Source organism: Equus przewalskii, chromosome 6 (assembly GCF_037783145.1).
Source record: "Equus przewalskii isolate Varuska chromosome 6, EquPr2, whole genome shotgun sequence".
Lineage (NCBI taxonomy): Eukaryota > Metazoa > Chordata > Mammalia > Perissodactyla > Equidae > Equus > Equus przewalskii.
In genome coordinates this window covers 24277426-24297689 of record NC_091836.1, presented here as the reverse complement: position 1 = coordinate 24297689, position 20264 = coordinate 24277426, and the positions used below count along the sequence as shown (strand labels likewise).

The 20264-nt window shown below is 49.0% G+C and overlaps 2 long non-coding RNA genes across 3 annotated transcripts in view; one reads left to right on the top strand and one right to left on the bottom strand.

Moving 5' to 3' along the window:
- Nucleotides 1–2328, bottom strand: part of LOC139084079 (uncharacterized) — a 119650-nt gene extending 117322 nt beyond the window's left edge. The window contains exon 1 of the long non-coding RNA XR_011541346.1: nucleotides 1822–2328. This is a non-coding gene — a long non-coding RNA (uncharacterized lncRNA). The remainder of the gene's footprint in view (nucleotides 1–1821) is intronic.
- LOC139084080 (uncharacterized) lies at nucleotides 1823–19357 on the top strand. Of its 2 annotated transcripts, none has more exons than XR_011541347.1 (4): nucleotides 1823–1960; nucleotides 14837–15018; nucleotides 16863–17006; nucleotides 19052–19357. It is a non-coding gene; the product is annotated as an uncharacterized lncRNA (long non-coding RNA). The 2 variants fall into 2 exon arrangements; XR_011541348.1 differs by lacking the exon at nucleotides 1823–1960 and adding an exon at nucleotides 14483–14675.
- Nucleotides 19358–20264: the final 907 nt, after the last annotated feature.

Sequence of the window (20264 nt, the reverse complement as noted above, 5' to 3'; positions counted from 1 at the left end):
ACAATGGCTGCTGCAAAACAAGGAGAGAAAGACAAGTGTGTGAACAAAAGGGGACAGCAGGGGACCAGGAGAGCAGTACATCCCCTGAGCTTCAAGCATCATTTTCTCACATGCTACCATAGCAGTAGGCACTGGTCTTGGATCTGGCAAGCCCAGTCTGAATTCTGGCTCTGCCACTTGTCCTTGCATAAGTTACACTTTCTGAGTCTCTATTTCTTCTCCTATAGCCTGGAAGGAAAAATAATCACCTGGCAAAGTTGTCAACATTAAATGAGATAATATAGGAAAGGAACGATTATATAACAGTTGCTCAACAAATATACGTGTGTGTATACATATACACATATACGTCTGTTTGTATATACAACAAATATATATATGCATGTATATATACAAATGACTAAGGAAGCCCCCGTCTGTTCCAAAAATGTCTCTGTTGTTCATAGAATGACATAGCTTCATTCTTGTGTTTGCCTCAGAGCCTGAGTATTGCGGCTACATGGCTTACCAGCTCTGAACTTCGAAAGTTCCTTTCTCCCCTCACCCCTGCCCCTCCTCCAGTACCACCATTAAGCCATCCCTCCTCCATGACTCTCCAGGGATGCCATCAGCTCACGTCACTGTTCTTCTCTTCTCCCTGGAGAGCTAAGTCTACCGCAAGAGCATTGCAAAGGAAGGCCTCTGGGGCTGGGGTTACTGGAGAGAGGAAAGGGCTCCAGGAGAGCACATCTTCCTTTATTCCACAAACATTTAGACTGTCTGCCACACGTTGGGCCCTGTGCTAGGCCCTGGGGGTACAAGATGAGCAAGATCCTGTCCAGTCCCAGCCCTCCAGGAGCGCAAGGGAAGCGGAGGCACCAGAGCCACGCACCGCCCATTACAAGGATACCGTGGTGAGCAGAGGGCAGGCTCCCCAGGAGCAGGCGGGACAGAGGCGGGTCATGCAGGCAAGACCAAGGAGGGCGCCCCTAGGGGTGGGCTCGGGCACAGTGGTTGCTTCTCTCCCCTGCAGACACTGGGAAGTTGACCTCTCTTAGTCATCGGGCGATTTGTGAGGGAGGGGAGGGGAGCGCGCCAGGCTAAGTGCTGACGGGATGTCCCTGTCAACACAATGTTCCGCCTGGCCGGGCCTTCATATATAAAGATATTTAATGAATTAGTTAATTAATGAGAGGCGTTTGATTGATAGATCATATGGCGCTCGCAGCAGGGTGAGTCTGACCCTCGATATCGCCGCCTGGGCTGCAATCCGTCCCCCTCATTGGTCGGGAGAGCGCGGTCGCTCTGGCAATTTGCATGCATTTAATGTAGCTCTTTAATAGGATGTAATGTTAGCGAAAGCCAAAAGCGCAGCAGCTGTAACTTAAAAGACAGCCCCATTACTGCAAGCCTTATAATTAGGGTAAGAGGGAGCCTCGGTCTGCCATATGTTAAACTCTTTTGAGGTTAATAGCTCTGTAAGATTTTTGCAATTTAAAAAAATTACACTTGAAGGATGATGACAAGGCTCATCAATGAGGCGCCTCTCCACCGGAGGGAAGGCACAGGAGTATCCCATGGCCCCTAAGGCCCTCTTCCCCAGGGACACGGGGAGGTGGCCTCTCTCCTGCCACAAGTCGCTCCTGTCCCCACTAGCGTCCCCCACCCCAGCCCCATCAGCGCAAAGCTGCTGCGTCAGCTCCGCGGCCTCCGAGCTCTCCCCACCTGGCTCTGCGCAGCGCCCCGCAGCCCCCGCTTCCGCGGGTCCCGGCCTGGGGCCGAGAGGGCGGGCGCCAGGTGCGCGTGCACCCGGGGCCGCGGAGCAGCGCCGCGCGTGCTTACCTTGCAAGGTCCCAGGCAACTCCAGAGCAATTACGGGTCCCCGCAGGTTACCTGGCGCTGATTGTACAACCCGGCCCGAATCGGGGGACACGCAGCAGGCACTGCCCCGGGGGGAGGAGAGGAAATCGCCGCGAATTTGGTAATTACGTGGCACAAAGCCTTGGGGGTGTTTCCCCCTCGTCTGTGCCCCAGCCCACGAGGCGGGGGATGGGGGGCGAGTGTGGGGCCGAGCCCTGTCCTGGGCCCGGGGGGACCGAGCCCGGCCGGTGGACCCGGAGTGCTGGCCCCTGCACCCCAGCTGCGACGTGGAACAGGAAGGCCTCCCTCCCGCTTACCAAGCCCCGCGTGAGCCCAGCTGCACCCTCCCAGCCTCTGGTGTCTTTCCCCAGTGTCCCTCCCCAGCGGCCCTGGGCACCAGGTTGGGGGCAGTCAGGGGGAGTCGCTGTAGAGACCAGAGACGGTCTCTGGAGACCAGAGTAGCCCCCACTGGTTCGGTCCCCTCCCTCCGCCTGTGCTCGGCGGGGCGCGAGGAGAGCGCGGCGGCCGTTTGGCAGATTCTCTCCCCCAGGAGTTCTGCCTCCCGCATCTTTCCCCTCCCCCTCGCTTCCTCGCGCAGCGCGTGGGTGTCGGACCAAATTCCTGATGTCAGACACTCCAGACAAAACAACAAGGGAAAAAAAGTCCCTCTTATTTTTTTTTAAAGGGGGCTCTTGTTAAAAGGAAATTACAGGAGGGATAAAATTACTGCTAATTGCACAATTATCTGATTATCTCTGCTACCAAAAATACATGAGATCTTTTTCCCCTCCCAGCCACTGAAAGAATTCTCAGGGACATCTCTTGGGGAAGGACACAGATCTTTCTTCCGCTAAAACCCAGAAAGACCGAAGAATACGAGGAAAGGGGTGTGTGGATGAGGGTAGCAAAGAAAATATGCAGGGAGGCAAATGAGCGTCCCCCAGAGAGGAGAAGAGAAAGTTTAAGACAGGATAAGAAAAAATGGAGTGGAGGAGAGGGGTGGCAGAAGATGGCAAGAATGCATCTTCCTGTGAATTACATGCACTCACAGGGCTGAGGAGGGGTGAGACCCATGGCGGTTAAGCCACTTGTCCAAGGTCTTAGGATCTGGAAGGTGTAGGGATGAGCGTGAGCTGGTGTTGGGAGGGCAGTAGGGGGCAGTTCCAACCCTCTAAGCCCTCATTGTCTTTTGGGGGCAGAGACTATGGTGGGCTTCTGTGACCCAGGTAGAAAAGACTGTTTGTATGATAAATCACTTTTCGAAATGCTGCTTACTGGTAAAAGTGCACTGCTGAAAGGGAACCCAGCTTTTGTCAGTGCTTTATGGTTTATAAAGCATTTTCCCATCGGCTTTCTCACGTGATTCTCTCACGTACCCTGTTCCCGATCAGAATCCCCATTTTTGAATGAGCTAACCAAGACCCAGAGGATGGAGGGAACTCCCCAGAGCTCTCACAAGTTGTCTCTGGAACACCCCCGGCTCCAGGCCCAGCATCTTTGCACCTGTCTCCCAGCCTTTCTTGGGGAGAGGAGCTGGGGCTCACAGGATTTCTCTGCATGGACTGAGGACATGTAAGTAAGATGCAGAAGCTAGGTGTCATGATCTTCTCTGCGCTCATTATTTTTTTAAGTCAATAGCTCAGGCACTCTCTCCTCTTGGATGTGACCCAGTCCTCTAGAGCTGTTTTCCCACGGGAAGGGACTTCACTTGGCGCGCCATCCCGAAATGTCACTTTCGGGTCACCAGCGATGCCTCAGCTCCTTGATGGGAAGAGGCACTGGCAGGTCCTGGATATAGAGTCCACTTCCTATCCTCCCGCTTCCCCCTAGTCAGCCAATTAGGATAAGGGGTGAGACTCCACCCCCCCCCCCCCACCTTCTTCCCCATCCTCTCTGCTGCCGCAGGCTGGGGAGCATGGAGATTCAGAGGCTCCATCCCCAAGAACCTTGGCTGTGCCATACAGAGCTAAGGACCACTGCAACTTCCTCGAGACTCCTTAGCAGTCAAGGCCATTCCTCCATGATCACCACATCCCCACCACTCGCTCCCCCATAGAGCACGGATGGCTGCTTCAGAATTACCATCCACAGATCAATCGCAGGGCAATTACTGGGCCTTGCGTGCAGCTGGCCGGGCCTGACTCTGGAGCAGCGTGGGGATGCATGCAGGAACATAGATTCCCTTCATTAGGGCAGCCAGCCTCCAAGGGAGACCAGAGCAGGGCTGGAGACTCCCAGGACTGGGGGCTGGGAGGCCTTCAAGGAGGCATGGCTTTGACCTGAGGATGAGTGAAGAAGAGAAAGGGTGAACTGGCCTAAGAGGGCCTCTCAGAGGAAGAGGCTGACCCTGGGCCAGTCCACCCATGGAACCAGATCCCAGCATCCTCTTCCCCTACTCTCAGCCCACTTGAGAGAAGTTAATGAAAAGTAAACAAACTGACCTTTCCCATCCACCACCCCTTGACTGAAGGTCCCGGTGGCGGAAGGGAATGATCAGCCAAGCAGGCTCTCTGAGGCCAGAGCAGGCGAAGGGCTCAAGCTTGGGACCTTCTCCTGCTACAGGCCTGCCTGACAGAGGCCCCAGACTGTAGGCACCCCGTTTCCCTAAGACCAAGCCCTCCATTTATTCATCAGACATGGTCCCTGTGATGTGGATGCTGAGGATTATCCATGAATCAGACTTACCCTTCTAGGAATCTATAGTCTGGTGGGAAAGACAGACAAATGGCCACTAGACTTGGAGAATATTAGATGTCTCCAAATTCAGCACCCCCAAACTATAAAGAGGAAACGGAGGTCAAGAATGAAATACCTTGAGCAAGCTTTCACAGCGTGCTGCGGCAGGCTCACGGCTAGAACCAGGTGTCCTGACTCCCAATCCTGTGCTCTTCCCACCTCAAGGCAGAGTTAAGTAGATGCCAGCCCTGAAATTTGGCCCCAGCCAGAGCAGCTGGCCTTCCTTGCTCTCACCCAGCCCTGGCCACCTTCTCCCCTGCTTCTCCCCTCCAGGTTAAGATGCCTGATCAGCAGCTGCTCCTCAGCTCTCCTCCATGACCGAAGGTTTGGTGTTTCATTTCTACCCAGCAGACGAATTGATGACATTTAAATTATTCCATACCATGCATTCTCAGGCTGGAGATGGGACATAGGGAGACTGGGACAGGAAGAAAGGGCCACAGGTCAGGAAGAGGGATGGTGGACCACAGCTGGAGTCCTCTTCTGGTCACCAGAGGAAAATGCGTTTTGTATTCTACTCTCTTTTTCAACAAGTATGGGGTTGGGGGCTCCTTGCTATTCTTCTGCCTTGCCAATCTCCCACCTCAGGGCCTTTGCACTGGCTATTCCCTCTACCTAGACTTTTCCAGATATCAGCATGATTCCCTTCTTCAGCTTCTTTAAGTCTTTGCCCCAAGGGAGCGTATCATTGGAGACCTACCCTGACCCCCCCCCCGCCCCCACTTAAAACTGTAAGACCCTCCTCCCAGCATTCACCATCCCCCTCCCCCAGCTTTCCAGTTCCCCATACCACAGGATGACTTCTAGCTGATTGATTTCTTCATCATGTTTTCTGTGTGTGCGTTTCACCTCTGCCACCCCTGGAAAGCGAGTGTCACGAGGGCAAGGGTTTCGTGCGTGTTGTTCACAATAACTAGAACATTACTTAGCAGGTAGTCGATGCTCAGTACATCATGGGTAAAGGAATGAATTAATGAATCAAGAGTCTTCAAATGGGAGAGCTGGGAGAGACCTTGAAGGCACACTGATCTCAACCCCTCAATCTGGGGGTGAGGAAAACGGCAGCTGGAGAGGGCAAGAGAAGTTTCCATGCAGGCGGTGACGTGGGAGCTAGACTTTCTTTCCCTTCTTCCCTTTTTCCTCTTCTTCAACTATTTCATTTTGTGCATTTCTTCATTCATTCATTCAGAAAATATTTAATGGACACTTACTACTTACTAAACACTGTGCAAATAATAATAATGATATTTAACATGTATTGATCACTTTGTTCCATTTCTCTCATTTGAACAACTGTAAGCTTAGTACTCTCATTATTCTCATTTTACAACTGATAAAATTAAGGTTCAGGGGGCCGGCCCAATGGCACAGTGGTTAAGTTTGCACGTTCCACTTTGGCGGCCCAGGGTTCGCCAGTTCGGATTCCGGGTGCAGGCATGGCACCATTTGGCAACCCACGCCGTAGCAGGCGTCCCACATATAAAGTGGAGGAACATGGGCACGGATGTTAGCTCAGGGCTAGTCTTCCTCAGCAAAAAGAGGAGGATTGGCAGTAGTTAGCTCAGGGCTAATCTTCCTCAAAAAAAAAAAGAAAGGAAAAAAGAAATTAAGGCTGAGAAAGGTTAGGTGACCTGCCTAGTCACATAACTAGAAAATGGAGGAGGGGAGACATGTACCAAGGTCTGCTTGATTCCGAACTTTTGCATTGAACCACTACATCTCCCCCCGCCCCCCTTTCCTTTTTCTTTTCCCTTCTTGTCTCTTGGGCCAGACTAAATGGCCCAACCAAGGTGGGAGGTGAAGCTCACCCAGAGCTGGAGCCCTTTTGAGGCAGCACAGTCCTGCTGCTCCAAATACCCTACGAAGCCGCCTCTCCCCATCCCATCTGCTCTCCTCCTCCTGGCCCCCCACATGCAGACGCTGGTATGATTCACAGCACCGAGATTGGTCCCTGGAAGGAAAGAGAGCTCATAAAACCTTACAGCAGTTTTATAAGGTATTCTTAGCTTTTACAGGCATACTGGGCGGCCGAAGCTGGCGAACAGCAAAGTGTCCTGGGTGGATGGGCGGACCCCATAGACCCAGAATTGGCAAGATCAGCTTCAAGTGTTTTGTGAAGACAGCACCATCTTTTAGCTGCCTGAATAGGGAGGGGCAATACCAGGAGCAAGCGTTTCTTCAGATCACTCTAGTTTAAAGAGCACTTTGACAGTTAATGGCCACCAGGTAAAGTAGGCCTTATTTCAGAGTCACAGATGAGGAACACTGCACAGAGAGGTTGTGTAGACCACTGGTGGCTGAGCTACGACTCACCGTCCAGCTTTCCTTCCTGAATTCAGATCTGATGCTCTGTGCCTGGGATCACCCGGCGTGGTGCTAACTCTCAATAACTTCTGAGCTTGGGACTTTGGTGGAGACATCCGGTGGGCCAATGCTGTTATTAGTACTTAATACAGGATTGTCATGAGGATTAAAGGAGCTACCATATATAAAGAGTGGCTAGCGCTGCCTGGCACAGAGTGTGTGACAGTGTGGTATAGAAGTAAGAACATGGACGCCAGAGGCAAACTCTGGAGTTTGGACCCCAACACCACTAGTTCCTGGCAGTGTGACCCTGAGCAGGTTATTTAAGCTCTCTGTGACTTGGTTTCCTCATCTGTGAACTGAGAATGGTAATAAGAGAGCTTATCTCATACAGTCAGAGGAATTCAGTGAGGTAACAGATACGATGCGTGTAGAGAAGTCCCTGGCGCTCCGCAAGGGGCAAGTGAGGGTTTAGTATTTTATGATGAAGTCCCGTTTCAGTCTTTGCTCTTCTTATTATTGTGGCCAGAATCCAGAAAACTCAGGCTTGAGTTCTGCTTCCCGCAATAAATGGCTGCCTGACAGGAGGCAAATGGCTTAACTTCCCTGAATCTGTCTCCTTGTCTGAAAACCCAGGACCATAATGCCCATCCCACTTACCTCGATGGGTTAATGTGAGAGCGAAAGCCCTTTGTAAACTGTAAAGAATAATAAAATTGTAATAGACAAATGAAAAAGTAAAGTCATAATACAGTGTTAAGATATTTTTTGAATTTGTGGCAAAGAGGAAAATATAGAGATAAGCATGCACGCTTGTACAGACGCAGGAAATTTCTCAGAGGATAACTAGTGGGACCTAGGAGATGAAAGAGTGGGCTCGGGGACTTTTACTTTTTACTTTGAACCCTTCTGTACTATTTGAATAATTTTTTTAAAAATAAGCATGTTTTCCTTGCATAACTTAAAACCAAAGCAATGTTTTTCTGAACATTACGAATTATTAGTAGATGGCCTGCGAGTTCAGGTTCAGACACTTGATTCTTGTCCTGGCTCTGAGGTAGACTTGAACAGGTACCCAGCCACTTCACTGGTGGCCTCAGTTTTTCTGCCCGTAAAGTGGGATGGCTGCTCTGTTTTCACCTCCCGGCTTTACGAAGCTATGGGGAAGATTAAGAAGGGGTCCTTATTAAAAATAAAGATGAAGACAAACACAAGACTGTTTTTGAAACTAACTTATTACCTCAAACCTAAAATCGGTAAGCTTCTTGGCCTGTCTCAGGCATAAGGCATGGCTCCCACCCACAGCCTGAGGGAGAGGAAAAGTGTTTTTGTTTGTGCCCTGAGGCTCCCTATTGATGTTCACAGTGCGTTGACCCTACTCCTAGCCTGAGCAGGCCAAGGTCCCTACCCTCGCATCCAGACTAGCAGAAGAACAGACCCCATAAACAGAGACCCAGGAGTTCAAGGATCCGGAGTCAAGGACTCCCGCAAGGAGCAAGCCTTCAGAAGAAGATTACAGTACTTCCCGCCTAAACAAGACATCCTTGCAGCTCCAAAGGGGAGGAGAGAGGAAGCCAGACTGGGCAAGTGACTTGTTACCCATTCCTTGCCCCCGCTGCTTGGCCCATTTCTTCCCTCTCCTCTCTCGGTGCCTCCCTAGAAGCTGCCACATCCCCGAAGCCTCGCTTCTCTCCCTTCTCTTCGGTAGTGGCTGCTTGGTATTCACGCCATGTCATCCTTGCCTGTCTCCATTTGGAAAAGTCTCTTTTTGACCTCTCTGTATCTCTTGGTTGCCTTTGTGGGGGGAGAGAGTGAAGGGGAAGGGAGAGAGAGTGCGTCTCAGCATTTACCCAATTAGTGGTAATTAGAAGGCAAGGCCCGGGTGCTCTCCTCGCAGCTGCTCGGAAGGACAGAGCCTGCTCCAGAGGAGCTGCTACATGGGCATTGGACACACTCTGTCTGAGAGCTCTGACCAGCCAGCTCCTGCCCCTCAGATCCCGGCTTCCCTCTGCATGCAGCGTACACACTCATCTTTCTCCCCACAGCTGCTTCGCCCAGGCGTTACTCCTGGGGTTTGCCCTTGATTCTCAGCCCCCAAGACAGCAGCCCTGGGCTATATCAACCTGCCTCAGTCTGGTGCCTGTGCTGGGCTAGCGGCCTGCTTCCCACGGTAACCCCAGCCCCGCCTCCAGGAGGGCGCAGCTCTAAGTAGTAGGCACCCACCACTTTGGTTCCTAGTTCCCCTTGAAGCGCCGTGGTCTGGCACAGAGACCCCTGCAAGGCAGTGCAGCACGGGTCCTAACTCCAGGCTCTTTGGTTTGGTCACAATTCCTCCTCTGCTCACTTGAGCCCAGAGAGCAGGTCCGGAACTTTAGTAGAACGTCCAGTCCACTGATGGCGTCTCCAAAGGTCAGCACATCTATCTGTCCTCAGCCAGATCCCAGTAGGTGGAGTGGAAGGAATTGAGAAGCCATTTTTATCAGGAGCATGGCCTGCCCTGACCCCAACATCAGGCACCAGCTGTTTGGTCCTGTCCATCCTGTCAATGCTTATTAATGATTCTGATTAACCTCTATGGAGATCCATTATCGCCATGCCAGGGAATATACTGTTAATTCCCATCTGTGCCGGATTACTTACAGTTAGTGGCTGGTACTTTTCCATGGTCTCACAACACATCTTAATCAGATGGTGAGTGGGTTTAATTAGCCGAAGTATAGGTTTTATTTTTTTTATTCATATAACTACTTAATCTAATGGAAGCCTATTATCTGTGGCTTTTTTCCCATGCATAATTATTGCCGTTTTTAATTGATGGTGCATCAGGGGTTGCGGCTACAATATGGCAGCTGGAACACAAAGTCGCCTTTCGCCGAATGAAGGTTGAGAAAATGAGTTGTCAGTGAGGCATCAGATTTCTTGTTTTCACTGAGATGTGAGCTCCCATGTGGCAGCTGCTGGCTCCTGCCAAAAGAAAGGAAACGTGGTTCTCAGCTGGGCAACCCCTGGGCTTCGCTGCGAAATGCCCTTCAGGAGCCCCGCGGCTGGAGCCCAATCAGGAGCAGCTGGGGAAGGTAGCGATTTGTCAACCAACCGGATCACAAGCAACCCCAGGGCAGGGACCAGCTCTTTTTGTTGTTCTGCTCCCTCCATCCCACAAGCCCTGGGATGGGCTCACGCTCCCTGTGTGCTCGCCGTACGCACGCAGTGAATTAAACTCAGGGCTGAGGTGGTGCAGGAGACCTGGACTCCCGCACAGAAAGTCCTTTGTCTGAATACGAAGATGGACCTGAGGCTCCCTCTGCAGAAAGAGGGACCCACTTTCAAATTTGGGCAAGAGCTCTCATCCAACCTACAGAAGATCCTAGCTGTTCCCATTTAGAATAAGACCCTGATCTTCAATGGGATGAATTGTCAAAGTTCCAGGGACCACTTAGGACAGAGCCAGATCTCCAAGAACATGAAAGTGTCCCATTTACACAGATTGTACAAGAGATAAAGGTGGGAAAATGTCTGGTCAAAAGTAGGAATCCATCGATTTTCTAATAACTCTAGAACATTTGGGCTTCCTAGAAATAAGCTAACTCGAGGGATTAGTGGGGGAACCTGGCAGCCAGTTAGCAAAGCTCCCAGCTGACCCAGAATGGAAGGATTCCAGGGTCTGTGATCAATTTTCAGAGTACCTTGGGCTGAGCAGGACAGGGAGCCCCAGTCACCCGCAGAGAAGCTGAGATATTCACAAGACAGAGTGTTGTCCCTCTTGCTCTCTCTCAGATGCCCACCCCCTCTCTACCTCTTGCCTCCAGCTCTCTCCAGACCCGTTAGCTCCAGTCAGAGGAAATCTGCATAGTTGGGTTCAAGGACTTGTTTCCCCTCCTGCTTGTCTTTTCCTGTTAAATAATGTGACACAGAAAGGAGGCCATGGAAAGAAAAGGTTCTGGGGCTTTCTGGTTGAGCTGTCTTTTCCAGGAGAGTCTGAGTTACTGGGGCAGGAGACGTGGACTTTCTCTCTCAGCCCACGGCCATGCTGCGCTATTGTTGTTGATGGCATTGGGTTTATTCCTTCCTTCCCATTTTGCAAAAATATTTGTACAGAGACTTCTGTGCCTGACCCGCAGTCACCAGCAGACAGGAGCCACGGATTCCTCTTGCAGCGTTTTACAGGGTGACGGATCAGATAATGTACACTTAGCGAGTGCACAAATAATGTGAATCAGGGTTGGCATAGTGCAGTGAGGTGTAAAAAAAGCAATTTGAATTGTTCTAGGGAAACGCCAGAGCCGCTCTGACATGCTTGCTTGCCAGAATGCTGCCCTGTGCCCCTCCGGAGGGCTGAGCTCCTGGCTCTGGCCGGAATGGCAACGAGGCTGCCCAGCACTCCTGGCCTGGAGGGGAGCTTCCCCAGAGATGAGAGAAGCTCTGCCTCCACACAGAGAAGGGAGAGGGCATGAGTGACAGGATGAAACAGAGCTCCAGTTCATCCTGGAGGGGATGGTTTGACCCACTGGTCTGTTGAGACTGTCATCGGAAGGAGAGAGGGAAAGAAAGTGAGAAGGACTCTGCTCTGCGTCTGCGGGCCTGACCACACAAGGGCAGGCAATCTGACACTCTACTTGGGTGGGTCTATCCTTAGTCTTCTTGGACTTGGACATGTCATCCAGCCCATCCCCCTGCCTCCAGACAGAACCGTGCCTCCTCTCCCACACAGCAAATGGGTTTCGAATTTGTTTCAAAGGCTCTCCAAGGGAAGGAGATCTCACATCCTCTCTTAATCACCTGTTCTAGTGTCTCACGACACCCACCCTCCGTAAGTTCTTCACATTCAGCCTAAATCCAGCCCTTCAGGCCGCCTTCAGCTCACACATTCTCGTGAGGGTCTGGCCATGCTTGGGAAGTTGATGGTACGTGAGCCTGTGTGCGCTTGAGCAAAGACCTAGACATAGTGCCAAGTTCTCGCTCTCCTGGTGAGAGGTGGGAACGTGAGCAGGTAGCCGGCTCAGCCCTCAGGCCAGCCCTCCCTCCCACTGTCCTTTCCAACCCTGGCTGCCCTGAGCCGGTGTTCTCAGGCTCCCGTTGCTCTCTGGTGCTGCAAAGCCAGACTACCCAATGACACTCTGCAAGTGGACGTGGCTGATCCTCTTTTCGTGCTGTCCCCGTCAGCGTCTGCCCTCACAGGCCCTCCTCCCACCACGCTGCTTCCATGAGGTTTTCTGTCCAGCACGGGTGACAGGCTGTTTATCACGGTGACACCTGCTGGGCAGTCTTACCTTGCAAAGCCGCAGAGTCTCTGCAGTCCTCCCAACCCTCACCTCTCCCAGCCCTAACCGTCATCTCCCAGCTCTTGGGGAAACCAAGACTGTGCACACAGAAGATGGTCAATAAAAGGGTTTGGATTTATTTTTCAATAACAATAGGCAGACAACGCCAACCTCCTCCATTAAGTCTCTTCGTCAAGCCAAGCTCCAAGCCTGAAACTCAGCATCTGGGTGCTTTACGAGACCTGGTCATAGGGGAAAGTGGTAGGAAATCTCTTGATTGTTTCAGATGAAAGCCGATTACAGGGAGTAAGAGAGTTTTCTAGTGGCTCCGGAAGCTGAGAGGTTCCCGGATAATAGATGGTCAGGCTGCTACCTGCCCACCTGCATTACCGACCTCAGAGTGGCCAGGCAGGGAGCCCGGCATAGATTAAGAACCCAAACAAAAGGGAAGATAGGACAGGCCTGGGGACAGGCAGCCTGCTGAGGGACTGGCGGAGACCTCCAGATTTTTTTCCCAGGAAATCTGGGGACACATTTCCATGTTGTCTTTGCATAAATTTGTGTGCTGATTTGCATATATTTGCATTTTTGCCTTCAAAACACCCAAACTCCCAGAATATAAAATAAAATGCACTTGATTAATTAATTGGTAGGATGGACAGCAAATATAGCCATACTAAAAATACAGGATCGGTGAGGGACCCTGATCAAGGGACAGATTTTCTAGGTTGTCCCCCTAGGCCAGGATGGATCTGGGGCTATGGTGCAACCTGTTCTGAAGTTGTCTGTCTCCCTGGCTAACAGTAGGCCCTTGGGAGCAGGAGCGTACAGAACTCTTTGATCTCTGTATCCTTGGGCTTCAGCACAGGGTTTGTCACATGTGAGACTATTAATAAGTGTTTGTAGAGCATGTGACCCAAAGGCTAAGTGAATGAATGACTCCCCTGTAAACTTATGACCGGATGATGGGATTAGAAAGAACTGACACTCCATCCTCCTGGGAACCGACAAGGCAGGCTCAGAGGAGTCCTTGGAGGGAAGTGGAAGAAGTCTTCACAGACCTGCTGATCTGGGACATGGTTCCCGGCAAACCCTTAGGGAGGACTTCCAGGAGTGAGTCTGGAGTGAGTCCGGAGCTGGTGGGCAGTCCCAGCCCAGTGGCAGGGGCTCTTGAGACTGAGCAAGTATAGACAGAGATTGGAGCGTGTGAGGGCAGGACGAAGAGAACAAAGTAAAGGCCATAGAGTCAGCCTAAACGAGGCTTTCTGGTCTTCCGAATCTGGAAAGCACCCAAGGAAGTGTCCCGGCCCATCCTCCCTTGGTGCCTAGCACAGGGCCTTGCACAGAAGAGATTCTCAGCAAATTCTGGTTAAAGTACCTTCCACAGAATACCCAATAAGTATTGATTAATCCACCCATTGATTCTCTGGTCACCTTTCTGCAGCCCTTAATTCTCTCCTTGACCCAACTTCTCACTCAATAGTCACCACTTCTCCATGCTTCGAGACACATGGTTTTTGCAGACCCTAAGAGAGCCACTATTTGGTACCAGGGTATCCCATACGTATGATATGGCCCTTAATTCTTTGAAACAGGAAGTTGTACCTGATGTCTCACCTAATCCTACTTACTATGACAAAAGTCTGCTCTTTCTTACCCCCAAATTGGAAAACATCAAGAATAATTGCTTTTTGTCCTATGCACACCTCCCCTATGTTGACCCACAGTGAGAAATGGTCAAGATAATGGACTTTGCAGCTGAGTGTCCAGATTAGAATCCTGGCTCTACTCTGCTTAGCTCTGAGACCTTGGACAAGTTGTTTGACTTCTTCCTATCATCTTTAAAATGGGGAAAATATTGAGAGCTACTCCATAGGATTGTCCTGAGGATTATGAGGTAATATGCATAGAGTGCTTAGAATATTATGTGGCACATAGGACATGCTATTTGAGTATTACCTATTCTTATTCTTCTTATTTTTTGCTGAGGAAGATTAGCCCTGAGCTAACATCTGTGCCAATCTTCCTCCATTTTATATGTGAGTCACTGCCACAGCATGGCTGACGAGTGGTGTACATCCACACCCAGGATCCAAACCCGCGAACCCCGGGCTGCTGAAGTAGAGTGCACCTAACTTAACTGCTACACCATGGGGCCGGCCTCTATTCTTATTTTATAAGATAGCTCCTCACCCTTGCTTCAGAGGAAAAGAGAAAACAAAAATGGCTGAGTGAAAGTGATGAGGAGATGCAAGGAGAGTTTCACAAAAGTGGCTGTTCAGGATGCAGAATGAGATTTAACAGTTTCCTCCTCACTGTGTGTCTCTCAAATATAAACCCTGCAGCTAATGCCTCAGAGAAGCCAGGATGCTGTTTGGATAAAGAGACAAGGGATTCTTGGAAGCTGACCCAGGCATCTCTGGCAGTCTGAGACACGTGGCCTTGTCGGGGACACCAGAGAAGCCAGGGATTTGGGGATGCGCCCCAGGCTTTGGGGATCAGGCTGATGTGAGGCCTGGGAGAAAGGCTGCAGAGGAAGTAAGTCCGCCCAGGTATTAGCAACCAGGGCATTCTTGGGCTTTGGGTGCTGGGGAAGATGGAGGAGAGCAGCCCTCGGTTAGAGGACACTGGAAGATACCAGAAAGGAACAGTTGGTGCTGACACTGTTTCTTCTCCCTTTGCCCTGGCTCTAAATGCAGCTTGGACACATGACCAAAAAGAGGAGAATTTGAAGAGACAACAAGCTTATCCATCAGTTCCAAGGAAAACACCAAGTAGGGACCCCAGAGCCACAAAGTTTTCCTGAATTGATGTGGAAGGCATCAGGAGAGAGCTGGGAACAGAAATGGTCTATCTCGTCGAGTTCCTGCTGTTGGGCCAGGTGGGTTTTTTGCCTACTTTATTTAATTTGTTCCTTGCAACAACTCTGAGATGAAGGTGATATTGTTCCCATTTTATAGATGAGAGTAAGAGAGATTATAGATTTGCTGAAGCTCAGAAGATAGGTAAATGGAGAAGGCTAGATTGGAGTGCAAGTCTACCCAACTCGAAAATCTGCTCCTTTTACAACTTTGGAAGAAGAAAATCACAAACTGGGGAGAAAAAAAAACATGGAGGCAGAGGTGTTGAGAAATGAAGGAGCTCGGTGGGGGTTGGGGAGGAGTATAAGCAAGAGCTGGGAAGTTGTATGCATATGACATTAAGTAAATAGTATGCAGATGAGATGCAAAAACCACATGCAAATGAGTAAGTGGAGTTTTTTTTAGCCAACCACTCAACTCCATTTGGCACAATTGCAGCACAAGGCATACCTGCCCAAAGCAAGCAGCATCCATGCTTCAAGCAGAAATAACGTCTGATTGGGTTAGAGATGCCCCTTGCTCACTCTTGCTGGGATCCCTTCCTTCATCCTGCTGCTCTTGTCCTTTGTCCCTCACCCCCCTCATCCTGAGCCTGAGGCCAAACACACACGCATCCCTCCCTCCAGACACTCCAGAAGACAGCTGGCCTTGTCAGCCTCCTAATGGAGTGATCCTTCACCTCTTGATCTGTCTCCACTTCTGTTTACCTTCACTGGGAGGCGTTCTGGCCACCTGGGATCAACAATTCCCATTTTCCTGACCCCACTTGTCAAATGAATCTCCAGCCCAGTGCCTTCCTTTACCAAATGGCAGCAGAAATGAAACGTACCCTTTTAAGTAACTGCCTCTGACCTCAACCACGCTCAGCAGCTTCTTAAGTTAAGCATGACAGCTGCTTCCCAGCCTTGTCTCTGGCGCATCTGGAAGAAATCTTACAGGATAATCTTGTCACGCACCTGCTTTAGTAGACAGTAGTTGGTGGCCACTCCCATTCTCGGAGATGCCTGAAAAAGAATCTAGGGCTGGCCCTGGCTATCCATTCCAATTTTAATCTCTTCTTTTCTGTTTGGAAGTTCTCGCCAAAGTCTACCTGATATCCTCACTTTTGTAGTGTCAGTCTATTCTCTCTATTTTGTCTTTAGTGGGGATGGAGAATCTCTGCCCTCTTTCCTTTTGACGTAAGAAAGGAATGGGGAATTGAAAAGAATAAGCTTAGCAATAGAGAGTTGAGACACTTATTGACAAAATGCTGGGCTTTTATTTTCTCCTGCCTCCTCAGAAACCATAGCTCATGTCCAGGGCTCTGTGCCAATGACCCATGAGACCTCCTGCCTCTCGGCAAGGGCAAATCATGGAATCTGAGGAAGGCAGTGATCTCTTTGCACTATGCTTTTTATGTTTCCAAAGGGGGCTCGGGATAATCATTTCATTTTTAAAGTCAATATCACTAGAGCCATTTGCAAGACAGACTGTCCATGAGGGGAGATCATTGAAAGACAACATCCTATTGGTCAAAGTATTCTGAGGAGTTTACATAGTCCAGCTTAGAGGCCAATTTCTTTGAGAAGCTTTCCTGCCCTCTCCAGGTTCAGATTTGGATTCAAGCAACAAGTGTTAACTGTATATTATATACCAACCACTGTGCTAGATGCCTTCATATATATTATCTCTGTAAATCCCATTATCATAAATGCCTTCAAGACAGATATTCTTATCCCCATTTAAGAGATGAAGAAACCAAAGGTCATGGCTAATTTAATAACTCCTCAGTCTTCTTTGGGACCTTAATAGTCAGGAAGTCCTATCAGATGTCTTCCTAAATGCTTTCTTAATGTTGCTATCCTCTCATCATCTTCTATTCCAGTTATGGAAATCAAATGGTTGGTAAGCTTGAACTACCTTCTGTGACTCAAGGTTGACGACGGCTGCAAATCCCATTCCTCAACACCGCCCCCCCACCCCCACCATGATTCAACCCACGCCTCTGGATGGCAGCTCCCCAGCAAAGGTGAGTGGTGGTGGAAAGACCCTCTGGCAGGGTCACGGGCAAAGTGACAATCCCTTCCAGCCCCCTGACTTTGCTCTAGAATGACTCACAATTCCAACTTCAGACACTTTCTCTTTCTTTTGATGTCGCTGTTCCTGGCATCTTCAGCAAGGAGGCTGGGGAAGCAGGCTAGAGTGTTAAGGGGACACACGTAGGCTGGTGACTGCATTAAATGCTGCAACTTGGCATCTAAGTGGGCTGCTGTTTTGATAAATAGCATTTTCATCACCCAAATCTTTTAGTCATTGGGCTTCTGCTGATCTAGTGCTGGGCTGAACTGTATATGAAGTGAGCAATATGGACATGGTTCTGCCCTCTGGGAGCTGAGATCTGACTCCCCTCAAGGTGGATAATCACCGTCAGCAGAGCCAAACCCTCCTAAAAGCCATGAGACCAGAAAGCTTCAAAGAAATCAGAGGTAAATTTGGGCAAGGCAAAAATTGCAAGGTCTCCTCAGGGCCATGAGGAAAATTCCCAATTTCCCCTAAAAAATTGCCCTACACTGATTCTTCTCTATACATGGGGGTCTCAGGAGCTGGAACAGTATGGGACACAGAGTAAGCAGCAAATATATGTTAGATGGATGGAGAGATGAATGGATGTTAGATGAATGGATAGATAAAAATTGGATGAAGAGATAGCGTGGGGAAAGTCTTCTCCGATCCCGTAAAATTCACCATCCACACGGGTCAAATGGCCTTGTCTTACTGTCTCGCCTCAGTCTGTAGTCTGCTACACCAGCCCCTAGGGAGTTTGAATGTTCCTTCCTCACATCTCTGTGCAAAGACACTTTAGACACCTCCGTCTGCCTGGGGAAGCTTCTCTCTAAGCCCTGGGACAGCTGGGACGATGCCTGGCCCCGAGTTCTTTATAAGGAAGCCTTAGACAATGGAGGTCCAGCTCCTGGGAAGCCAAGAATCTTTGTTAAAAAGACAGCTAGTTAGAGAGTGGACAGGATTTTTAAATGCATGAATGTGCTGAATAATTAAGCAAAAACTTTTGTTTTCATGGAAAAATTTCCTCCAAATGCTATATCAAGCAGGGCACTGAATTTGCCACAGGCAGTTGTTGGCAAGATAGTGAGACTGTGTTTCTTCCAGTCCGGGGAAAGGAAATTCAGATCAAACCTCCAGGCTGTGGCCCTCAGTTCAAACAGAGCCCGTTCTTTCTGATGCAGAACAGTCACTCTGGGCAAATCAGGCAAGGTCTTTCCAAGGTCATTAAGCCTTTTCCCTGCCTCTCTGATGAAATCACTCATGCTCTTCCCTCTGTCTAGATTTTCACTGGATCATAAAATTTTGGAGCAACCAATCCTCCATTTTACAAAGGAAAACATTGAGAACCAGAAAGGTCAAAAAATTTGCCAAAAGTCCAACAGCAAGTGGATGGCCAAGCTGATTATCTGAAATACCCAATTCTTACCCTTTACTATCTTCTCTGCCAACCCAAATGCAATTCATCCTTTAACACCCGGCCCCAGTCTCCTAGCCCCTTCCTCAAATACTTTTTTGAACCCACCACCCTACCAGGATCTTTCTCCCCTTCTCCGAATTCTTAAAACAGTTACTTCTTAGAATGTTTGCCCTCTGCATCATTTATGATATCATTGGCTCCTGCCAGGTTGTATTGTTAGGTAACTATCACCTGTCAATATCTTTTTGATAAAACAGATTCCAAGATCATGAAGGGCAGGAACTCTCTCCTACACCTCTTTTGTATCTCCCTTAAGATATAGCATATGATACTTGATAAACATTTGTCACAAATGTAGATCAATGGATAGACAGAGGGATGGACTGAATGATGAATGATAGTGTTTAATAGGTACTTAATGAATAAGAATAAATAAAATGATAAATTAATAAGTTATTCCAAGCAATTTAGTATCAGTTGTTTGCTTAAAGATACAGCAGCAGCTTACAGATACATATATGTATATATACACGCACATACAGTACTTAAGCATAATGGTCCTCACGCCATCTCACTTTGTATTCATTTTACAGATGATGAAACTGGGCACAGAGAAAAAAGAAGAAACCAGCCACTCTCTCATGGCCAGGAAAAGATATGTGCATGTCCACCTTCATGAATTTTTGTTCCTTCAGACAAGCGACGAATTAGAATAACCTAGGACGCCTTCCAGTGGATGCTCTCAGGCCCCAGGGAGCACAGAAAACAATTCTGCCCTTCTAAAAAAGAAAAAGAAAAGAAAAAAGAAAAAAATACATAGTAATGTTTCTTCTTCTTACGCAAAATTACAGGTGTGACTGATGGGTTATTAATTACAAAACGGCCTTATTAAGCTCTAATGAAGGCATTGGGTTTTTTTTCTTTTATTCTCTAAGTACTCGTAGAAAATTTTAGCATTACAAATTACTCGAGTCAAAATTATTTACCAGTATGGTAATTCTTTCCAAGACAACTCTAGACTTGAAGTCATTTTCCTTACCAGTACCACCCGGTAGAGTAATTGGCTGCAATTAGAGATGACTTTGTCATTCCTCTCCGAATCTGGCTTCAGCATCCGTGAAACATGCAGATCCTTTTCTCTTTCCCAATAGGGATTTGGAGCTTCTGCAAATCTTGTCCTCCACTTAGAAAGGGAAAAGGAAGGAGTTCCCCTGTGTAACACATCACCGCATCGCAGAGATGGGGTGGGGGTGGGGGCAGGGTGGAGGGGGGGCTGCCGTCATCTAGCCCGGAGCTCCTCAGAGGGAAGCACAAAGGTAATTTTAGGTGATACGTAGATGAACCTTAAAGAAAATTAGTAGTTAAGTTTATTTTAATATACGTTAGAATATATGACTTGCACACCAAACCCATGTATTATGGATCGTATGTTTACAGTGAGGACAAATTTTAAAAGTAAGCCAATTGAAAGAAAAATGAAGCTCTGTCAAAACTCAAGAAAACAGTACCTGAATAAACTGAAGTTTAGAAAATATGATAGCCACACACCCTCATTTTACGGGACCAGAAACTGAAGCTCAGAGAGGCAGCCCCGTATCTCCTCTCCTCTATACCAGGCAGCATCTCCCTTCACCCTGGAGCAGATATCAAGAACCATGTGAGATTGGCAAAGCTCCTTTTGTGTCTAGGAAGCCACGTTTCAGGATTGATCTTCTCTTCCCCGAGCCTCCTTCCCTTCTTCCCCCACTCCAAGGTCCTGATCCCCCAGTGAGAAAACTTATGCTCAGATCACTTCAAAATCTGCCA